This window comes from Mustela nigripes, chromosome 14, assembly GCF_022355385.1.
Source record: "Mustela nigripes isolate SB6536 chromosome 14, MUSNIG.SB6536, whole genome shotgun sequence".
NCBI lineage: Eukaryota > Metazoa > Chordata > Mammalia > Carnivora > Mustelidae > Mustela > Mustela nigripes.
Window position 1 is genome coordinate 13891569 of NC_081570.1, and position 10496 is coordinate 13902064.

General features: G+C 51.9%; 1 protein-coding gene across 3 annotated transcripts in view; it reads right to left on the reverse strand.

Moving 5' to 3' along the window:
- Window positions 1-9459, reverse strand: part of TMCO4 (transmembrane and coiled-coil domains 4) — an 85478-nt gene extending 76019 nt beyond the window's left edge. Inside the window, exons 1-3 of one of the 3 annotated variants that reach the window (XM_059376456.1) lie at window positions 9381-9459; window positions 4718-4825; window positions 184-337 (exon numbers count right to left, since the gene is read on the reverse strand). The gene's annotated coding sequence lies outside the window, so the exon portion shown is untranslated. The remainder of the gene's footprint in view (window positions 1-183; window positions 338-4717; window positions 4826-9380) is intronic. The other 2 variants (XM_059376457.1, XM_059376458.1) reach the window with 2 other exon arrangements.
- Between the last annotated feature and the right edge of the window lie 1037 nt (window positions 9460-10496).

A 10496-nucleotide genomic window follows, 5' to 3' on the forward strand; every position in this document is an offset into this window, starting at 1 on the left:
TAAAGCCTCTGCCTTTGGCTCAGGTCATGATCCCAGGGTCCTGGGATCAAGCCCGGCTCTCTGCTCAGCAGGGAGCCTGCTTCCTCCTCTCTCTCTGCCTGCCTCTCTGCCTACTTGTGATCTCTGTCTGTCAAATAAATAATAAAATCTTTAAAAAAAAAAAAAAAAAAAAAGAACACTCACCCAGATTTCAGGAAACAGTTGCGGGCCTCCCTTCTCTAAGTCTGAAAACAGGCTGTTCAGCTGCTTGAAGGTTCTTGGAGAAATATGCAAATTGCCCTGGGGGGGCGGGTAGCAAACTGGAAAAACCAGCCTGTGGGTCCATAGGGTGTGGGATCTGGAGAAGGAGAGACTAGTTAGCCCTGGGGTTCAGGGCAGCCTCGATGCTACTTATATTCTCCTCTGGGCCTTGGCCCCAGCACGTTCCTCTCCCTGGGATGCTTTTCTCAGGAGGCTGGCAGTCACGGCCACTCACTGAGCACAGCCTGGGCCCCTGGCATGGGTCTTCTCGTTTAATATCCCCTTTCTAGCTCCTCATAACCTGAGATGTGGTTATAGCGCCCAGCAGCTGCAGGAAGACTGGCACAGGGTCTCCTTCCTATCTGTCACTGGTGCCTTAAGCAGTTCCCTTGCCAGAGCGGATGCTCAGAAGACGTCTGTTAGAGGGGTACCTGGGTGGCTCAGTTAAGCATTTGCCTTCAGCTCAGGTCATGATCCCAGGGTCCTGGGATCGAGCCCTGCATGGGGCTTCCTGCTCAGTGGGGAGCCTGCTTCTCCCTCCAAAGATGTCTGTTACAGGAACAAATGAAGGAACTAGCTTTTAGGCTTAAGCAAGAGCTAGATTTTCTTGCTAATTCTCTTCCCAAAGACACTCCTGTTCTTAAATCGAACATCAGATGAGGAAGGGAGATGGGGCAGGGACCAAGCACCTGGAAGGACCCAGGGTTCCCCAAAACTTCAAATAATCTGAGTTTCCTCCTAATGGCCATTTTCCATGCAAAAGAGCCAGAATATTATTTTCCGCCTCTTTAATCCTTTTGAAAGGAATTATCAGGGATAAGGCCCTGTTCCTGAATAGCCCCTTCCCATGGGGCATGAGAATGTGCCCACACCATGCCTACAAACGACGAGATTCAAGTTATGAGCCCAACCATGTTAAAAAGACACAGAAAAGGGGTGCCTGGGTGACTCAGTGGGTTAAGCCTCTGCCTTTGGCTCAGGTCATGATCTCAGGGTCCTGGGATCGAGCCCCACATCGGGCTCTTTGCTTAGCAAGGAGCCTGCTTCCCTTTCTCTTTCTGACTGCCTCTCTGCCTACTTCTGATCTCTCTCTCTCTCTGTCAAATAAGTAAATAAAATCTTAAAAAAAAAAAAAAAAAAAGACACAGAGAAGACAAAACGGCTGGAAGGATATTCTCCCGAATTCTCTATGAAAAGCGAGATACCAGAGACTTTTCAGGATTTTCTCTGTTTCCTGCCATCAATATGTGTTGCTTCCGAACTCTAAAGAAAGTTAGTATATGTGGAGACTGGCAGAGACTGTCTCTATCTTACAGCAGGAGGGTCTTGGATTCTGGATTGTGATTGTTTTCTTTATTATGTTTTATGAATTTTTGGTAATGAGTATATATTGATTTTAAGTTTAGAAAAAAAAAGTCATGATTTTTAAATGATAATGTGGTATGCGGAGGCCGGCTCATTCTGGCTGGGGAGAACTGATTCTGCCTGACTCCGGCAGCCTGAGATGGACCACAGCCGAAGGAATGACACCACAGAAAGTGGGAGATGCTACACAGGATGGGTTTTATTTTCCAGAGAGCTGGTTAACAGCACATCACTGGATATAAAATGTGATTCCAGGTAGGTTTTTATAAAACGTTTCACAGACCAAAAAGAGCACAAGCAAATCTATCCAAATGTTAATGACCACTGTCTCTTGGTGGTGGGGCTGTGGGACTAGATGTAATTGGGTTTTGTTCTTCCTATTTTTGTGTACTTTTTTTTTTTTTTACAAGATTTTATTTATTTGAGAGAGAGAGAACATGAGAGAGAGAGAGAGCAAGTAGAGTGGGGGTTGAGGGTGGGGAGGAAGGGCAGGTAGGGAGAGGAAGCAGACTCCCTGCTGAGCAGGGAGCCCCCCACGGGGCTCCATCCCAGGACCCCAGGATCTTGACCTGAGCCGAAGGCAGATGCTTAACCAACTGAGTCACCCAGGAGCCCCAATTTTCTGTATTTTTCATGTTTTCCATCCTGAGTGCATTGGTACTTTTATAATGAAAAAAAAATTTTTTTTAATTAAAAACAATTTTGCTCTTGATCCTCAGAAGAGGAGTGCTTTATCTCAGACAGCCTTGGACCTGGGTGGCCCATCGACCTGAGGTCACAGTTAAGTCCCAATCCACTGACCAACAACCAGGTCTTGTAACCCACAGAATGGACGAGGGGTAGCGTGACAGGCTGAGGCAAGCCCCATGCTGGTGTGAAGGAGGAGCCCCTGTTTCCGACCCTGCAGATTATTCGCCTGGATGGGCTGGGCCCCCCAAACTCTCCCAGCTGACAGAGTGTGCTGGCAGCTGTGGGGCACGGAGATCTGTCACCTGAACGGTCTACACTGGTCCTCAGGAGTCTCTACCCCTTGCTCGGTCTGATTTGGGAACAGGGTCTGGTCCAAGGGAAACTGAGATTCTCAAGTATGTCTGAGAAGCTAAAGCAGTTTTCAGAAGGAGTGCTGGCTTCTCGCGTTGAGAAGAAGACCAGTGGTCAGGGCTCATGGTGACTCCTGGGGCCACCTAGAGTGCTGGGAGCTGGTCCAGCAGCACCCAGGGCCTAGGAGGTCAATGACAGATGGAGTAACTTCTGGACATCAAGGGTCTCCTGGGGATCTGTCCCGGTCCAGGTGCTGTGAAGACACCAAGGGACTCTGAGAAAGGTGTTGCACTTGACTCAGAAGAAAGAGCACCCGCTGGCAGGGAGAGGACGTACACAGACTGAGAACCAGCAGGGCGAACGGTCACCCATGGCTGGACGGCAAAGGCCAGGCCCAGGATGGACAGGCGTTACGCCAGTGTGGGCGGTGGCCTGATGGTCTATGATTATGAGCTTTATCTAGCCTGCGACATTACCTATGCCAGAAAATGCTGGCTGAAGTCTTATGGTCAGTAGTGAGGGTAGTGAGCCATTCCACACAGCTGTCCTCAGCTCCGCAAGCACCCACAGTAGGTGCCCCACTCATATTTGCTGAGGAATGCCACATAAACCCAGCGGGATTTCTTCCTGGGGGGCGGGGAATGAAAAACCCCCAAGTCAGTGCCACAGAGAAAACAAGTATGATCAGTATCGTCCTGAAACATCCTTTAAATCATCCTTAAAACACCATGACCTGAGCCTTTAGGAGATCACATGCAAGAATTAATTTCTCTTGTTTCTTATTTTTTTAAATGCAGATTTTCTTTATTTATTTGAGAGAAAGAGAGAGTGCACATGAGCCGTGGGGAGGGGCAGGCAGAGAGGGAGAAGCAGAGCCCCCACGGAGCAGGGAGCCCAATGACCTGAGCCAAAGGCAGAGGCTGAATTGACTGAGCCACCCAGGTGCCCCTGAACTTCTTTTGTGTTCCTTACATGGCAGCCCATTATGGCCTTTTTAACCCCTTAGAGCAGTCAGTGGAGGCCAAGGTCAAATTTGACATGAATGTGTGTGTATGGAATAGGTGGGAAGAGGTGTTCTTTTTCTCTTTCTTTCTTTTTCTGGTGAACTGGTTATAACCGAGGTCTGTCTTTCTTTCTTCTTTTCAGAGAGGGGGATGGAGGGAGAGGAAGAGGGAGAGGGAGAATCAAGCGGACTCCACGCCCCATGCAGAGCCTGATGGTGGGGCTCGATCTCACAACCCTGAGATCATGACCTGAGCTGAAATCAAGTCAGACACTTAGCTGACTGAGCCACCCAGGCACACTTATGGTTGAGTGTTTTTTTTTTTTTTAAGATTTTATTTATTTATCTGACAGACAGAGATCACAAGCAGGCAGAGAGGCAGGCAGAGAGAGGAGGAAGCAGGCTCCCCGCAGAGCAGAGAGCCTGATGTGAGGCTCGATCCCAGGACCCTGGGATCATGACCTGAGCCGAAGGCAGAGGCTTGACCCACTGAGCCACCCAGGCCCCTACAGTTGAGCTTGTGGTACAGTAACAGAAGCATCACTAGTGGGATAACAACAGTATTACGAGAGGGCCAGGGACTAACTGTTCTGGAGCCAAAGAGAAAGAAAAGGACTCGGTTGAAGAAACCCTTCACAACAAATAGAGCTACAGCATTGTTCTCAGGCCAGAAACTCTGAAGACAGTAGTTCAAAGTTCATACAAACACATACCCATACCCACACACACACAACCTTGAGATGGTTCTAGAAGGGAGGATTTGAGGCAGTCCCCATTCACTCCCCCCATCTCGCCCCCCTTCCAGCATTTTATTTTATTTTATTTATTTATTTTTTTTAAAGAGTTTATTTTTTTATTTGACAGAGAGAAATCACAAGTAGATGGAGAGGCAGGCAGAGAGAGAGAGAGAGAAGCAGGCTCTCTGCTGAGCAGAGAGCCCGATGCGGGACTCGATCCCAGGACCCTGAGATCATGACCTGAGCCGAAGGCAGGGGCTTAACCCACTGAGCCACCCAGGCGCCCATCCCCCTTCCAGCATTTTAGAAGAGAAACCCATTCATTCTATACCTCTCTCTGGAAGTTAAATTGGAAGCCACTGGTCCAGGTAGCATTTCAGGAGGTCTCCATGGCAACAGTTCCAACACAGAAGAATCCAGAGGGTTTCAGAGAATCCCGCTACAGACCAGAAGAAGAGAAGGATGTTGGCACGGAGGGAGAGTTCCTATCCCATCTCACTTCAGCAACCGGGAGGATGGGCAGGTGGTGGAGTTGGGGGGACAGTGTGCCGTTGGGATGGACACTCAGGTTGTATGATGTTCTGTCCACATCACGGTTGCTCCATTCCTGCCCCGCTAGCGCCCTGGTACAAGCCAACATCATCTCAGGTGGATCCCGGCAGAAGCCGCCCCACCAGTCTCCCGCTCCGTCTGTTCTCCCTGCTAGCTGTCCGCCACGCTGCAGCCAGGAGCTCCATCTCCACCTGAAGTCAGATCATGTCCTCCTCTGCTCCAAACCTCTGCTAACCGCTTTCCAGAGTCACAGCTCTTCCAGCGGCGCCTGCGCCATATACAACCTGGCCCCTGGTCTCTCCACCTTCCTCCCCTTCTCCCCTTCACTCGCTCCGCTCCACCGTACATCTTCCTTGCTGCTGCTGGGGCCCATCAGCTATGCTCTCACCTCAAGGCCTTTGCATGGTCTATTCCATCTGCCCGGAATGCTCTTCCCGCCGACAACCACATGGCCGACTCTCTTCACCTCCTCCCTGTCTCTGTTCAAATCTCGCAGCTCAGTGAGACCACTCTGCCCCTGCTTTCCATCCCAATCCCTTTCCCTGGCTCCCCTGCTTGGTCCCCAGCACGAATCTCTGTCTGCCATACTGGATCATTCACTTGTTTACACCCGTTGCTTATTGTCTGTCCCTTTCCGCCCTTATGCAAGCACAGCAGGCACTTACAGACATCTGCTGAATGAACGGACGGTTGTTTCTACTTGGGAATAACTAAAACATAATGGGAGGCACATATGCTGAGGACGTGGGTGGGGTGGGGAATGGCAAAATATGTGATGTTCACTTGATCTGCTGGTTTTCAAATCACCCCACAGGGCCCCAGGGCCTTACTATGGTGGGCAAGAGGAGATACAGTGGGGACCCTTAATGCCTCGTCTTCAAATTATAGCAATAAATAATCCAGGGTACTATCCCTCCAAAAGAAATGAATATATATATTTATATATATAATATGAATATATATTATATACATATAAATATATGTATATATACACACATACGTGTGTGTGTATAATTTATAAATGTATTTATTTATTTGAGAGACAGCACATGCACACACATGCGTCAGTGGTGGGGGTACAGGGGAGAGGGAGAAGCACACTCCCTGCTGAGCTTGGAGCCCCACACAGGGCTCAATCCCAGGACCCCGAGATCATGACCTGAGCCACCCAGGTGCCTCTCAGCCTTACATTAAAAAAAAATTATTTATTTATATTATTTTATTTTATTTATTTATTTGACAGAGATCACAAGTGGCAGAGAGGCAAGCAGAGAGAGAGGGGGAAGCAGGCTCCCCACCAAGCAGAGAGCCTGATGCGGGGCTCGATCCTAGGACCCTGGGATCATGACCTGAGCCAAAGGCAGAGGCTTAACCCACTGAACCACCCAGGCGCACCCCTCAGCGTTTCATTTTTAAAGAAGGACAATACAGTTTTATATAAAGTGAGGTTCCCATATTTGCTCAAATGGTACTCCCAAATGTAGATTTCATTCCTGAGCACCTCTCAGCAAACCCAGTCCAGTCCTGGAAGTCAGGAGGGGACAGTTGGGGTGGTAACAGGGGATAGGAGGAAATTACCCCCCCGAGATGAGTATGCAACTCCCTCCTGAATTAAACCTCCCACACTCCTAGGGATGTCTTGTGGCCTGGGGTTGGGCTCAGATCAGAAGGATAAGGTGATGTTAACCTGGGGAAAGGGAGATACAGGAGGAACGGTGGTCTAGTGGAGCATGTGCAAAGGCCCTGAGGAGGGAGGAGGCAGCATGCCGCAAGCACAGAGGACTACTGATGAAGTGGCCTGAGATGGGGCTGGAGGTGTAGGCTAAACGGTACAGGGCCTTATGGTCCATGTTAATGGTCTTGTTGTTTGCCCTAAAATGAACAGGAAACCACAGCAGAATTTTAAGCCGAGGGTGGTGCAACTGAATTGGCCTGAATGCCCAAGTGGAGGGCGCCTAAGTAGAAAGTGGACTGGGGTCCCCCCTTTGATTCCCTTCTGACCACTACTGCACACTCAAGGCAGCAAGCCCCCCCCCCATCTTATCTGCAGCCCCAGTTTAACATGTACAGCAGTGTTTACAACACACACAGGCCATAAAGGACCAGATGACATTTCTCAGGTCTCCCCTGTACGGGCCCAGGTAGCTGGTCCTGCCTTTGCGGCCTAGAGCACCAGCCTGGAGCACCTGTGCAGGCTCAGGAGAAATTCTGTAGGCTTCAACCTTCATGAACTCTCCACGCTAAGCTATGGCAACCTACTTGGCCAACCTACTCGGCGCCCATCCAATTGCTCCTGGGCCTTTGGCGGAAAAAGCAAAAAGGCTCCCAGAGCACCAGCCCCAGGCCCTTTGTGGTTTCAGCTACTTTCCTCTTTATGACAACCTTAGAGGTAGCATTTTACAAATGAGGAAACTGAGGCACAGGGTGATCATGTGGCTCCATCAAGATGACTCAGCAGGCCACTAAGCCCCTAGGGACCTGAGCCCACATCTGTCCGCTACCACACCCGCGACAGCAAGCGCTGTTAGAAGCTGAAATGCTGTGGGGCAAACAGTCTGTTTCTGACCTTGAGAGGGAGTCTCAGCCTCCTTGCCTGGAACTCAGCCAACCACCCCCACCTCTGCCTCTTACATCTCTCTGCTGAGAGCGGTAACACAGTACCCACAGGGTCACTGGAGCCTCTAAATATATACGCTCTAAGTAAATACACCCTCGCTCACTCCTGATGCGGCAGGGCCTCGGCCAGAGGCCACATTTTAGACCGTCCTTTACCATTCAAGAAACATTCTGGGGGCGCCTGCGTGGCTCAGTGGCTCAGGCGCCTGCCTTCGGCTCAGGTCATGATCTCAGGGTCCTGGGATCGAGTCCCGCATCGGGCTTCCTGCTCAGCAGGGAGCCTGCTTCCCTCTATCTCTCTCTCTCTGCCTGCCTCTCCGTCTACTTGTGATCTCTCTCTGTCAAATAAATAAATAAAATCTTTAAAAAAAAAAAAAAAGCAGCATTCTGACGTGATACTATCCACGCCAGGCACTTTTACCACCCCTGTTGGATGATAATGAAACAGAGGCCCACAGAGTTCCTTTGGACCACCCTCTACCCACCTAGCTCCTCCCCACCAAATCCCTGGGGAGTCCGGAGAAAGCTCAGGCTGTCTGGGCATCTCGAACCAGGCCCACGAGATAGGAGGTTCAATTGACGCGAGGAGGTTCACTCTTTCTCGGCCCTCGTCACGTACTTCACAGCTGGTAACATTCCAGGTGTCTGTCCTCTCTGCCCAGCCCTTACCACCCCTCCACCCCCCAAATGGACAACAGTGTTTTATTCCACTCTTCCTAGGGTAGTCCCCAAGGGCAACCTTCTCTTGTTCACGGCTGTATTTTCAGTGCCTAAACAGTGCACACACTGGGGCACACAATAGGTGCTCAATATGTGTCTAATAAATGAATGAATGCCCCTACAATGTAAAGGGGTTTCACATTTTCTGCAGTGAAACGAACACTGAGTCAGGGAAAAGAGAACTAACACGGTTAACTCCTACTTTGTGTCAGGCAGCGGTCTCTAGGCCAAGACCTAGAGTCTAGGCCCACTGTGCTCTTAACTCTGACTCTGGAGCAGAGCAGAGAAAGGACGTGGTGAAAGCCTACTTTGTCTCTGTGCCAGGCACTGACTGGGTCAGGCTCTGGAGTCAGGTAACCCAGGTTCTTAAAATGTTCTCCTTCCTAGGGGTGCTGTCATGGGGGAATTCATTTTTCTGAGCCTGTTTACCTCTCTATATGGTCCCCCCAGAAGTTAGTAGCAGTTCCTCTTTCCTGCTACACCAACAGGTGGCAGGGTGAGAAGTATAGCCCATCTGTAATTGGGGGCCTGGGCTTTTTTCCCAGCCCCCCGCCTGGAATTCTCAGTCTGAATGTGTGCTATGAAATCATAGGGCTGTAAGGGCCAATAGAGAGGGGGTGAGGGGATGCCGGAGGCCTTCCCCACTAGTCCGTGGAGGGGACTCTGGGACAAGGGAAAGCCCAGTGACCCTGTGTAACCTTGGGCAAGTTCCTTCCTCTCCCCGGACCTCACTTATCAAGGGAGGTACTGAGCAACCTTTACCGGCTCAGAGCCCTGAGCTGGGAGGCAGAAGGTGCCTGGGTGCACCGCCCGGCCTCAGTTTCCCCATCCGCCGCTCTGTGTAATTCCTAAAGGCGCTTTCCGGCTCTAAAAGCAACCAAGCAACAACCACGCAGCCTGGACCCCAAGCAGGCAGCGCCTGGAGCAGCTCGTGGCCACTCCTCGGGAGGCCTGGCGCCCACGAGGGGCAGAGGGCAGGGTGGGGGGCAAAGGCCCGCAGGGCCTGGTCGGGCCTTGAGGGAGTAACCCTGGTGAGGCCAGAGGTGGGGAGTGGCCCTGGCGTGGGCGAACTCCGCCCGCGGCCCGACTCAACCGGTATTTCTTACCTGGCGGCGGCGGCAGCGGCGGCGGCAAAGGCAAGGACTCCTCCCGCCCCGCTGGCCTCCTGGGCCTCGGCCCCGCCCCGCCCCGCCCCGCCCCGCCCCGCCCCGCCCCGCCCCCTCGGTCTCTCCCGGCCGATTCCGCAGCCTGTATCGCCGGGAGCTCCCGGCCACCCCGCCCCTACTGCCCGGCAGGCTCCGCCCCTCCTGCCCGGCTGGTCCCGCCTCTTGCGCATACTGTCCCGGGCGCGTGGGCCGGCCTTCCGGCCCGTGTCTCAAGCACTGCGTGTCCCAACACGGCTCTGCTCGTTGCCACCCCGCGACAGGGTAGCCGGCATCAGGAAGTGACGGGCCAGCTGGGGCTCGAGACGCGGTGTGTGGATCTGGTTGCCTTCCAGGAAGCAGCAGGACCTCAGAGCCAGAGAGGACCCTGCAAGGCTCACTGGGGGACACTGCTAGCCTGGGGGTTGGTCCCAGAGTGAGTGGAGGGCCAGCAAGCGACTTAGATGGAAACTTCCAAAAGTAAAGGGTGTAAAATCAAGGAGCCAGCCACAGAAACAACCCTCCTGCCTGTATATACAGGACAGAGGGAGACACAGCGAGAGAAGGAACACAGGCAGGGGGAGTGGGAGAGGGACCGCTGAGCAGGGAGCCCGATGCGGGGCTCCCTCTCAGGACCCTGGGATCATGATCTGAGCCGAAGGCAGACGCTCAACAACTGAGCCACCCAGGCGTCCCCCTTGCTCTGATTCTTGTTTAGTTTGTCTAGCGCTAGTTTGGACCAATGAGGGGGCCTTCGTGTTTGAGGGTCCCTTGCCTGGCACTCTGCCCAGAGACCTTCCTTTTTCTGCATCTGTTTCCAGCTTTCCGTTACCATCTCCACTCAGGGTGTTATCTGTATCTTCAAGGCTTAAATGTTTCCTGTTTACAGTTTATTGTCTGCCATCCCCACTAGAATTTTAAAACTCTGAGTGTAGGGATCTTGGCTGCCTTGTCCTCTGCTGTGTGCCCAGCCCCAGCGACTGTGCTGCGCACTTGGTGTTTAGAATTTTATGAATGAAAAATTATTCATTGTGTATCTGAAATTCAAACGTTACTCGGTGTCCCTGGCAATCCTACTGG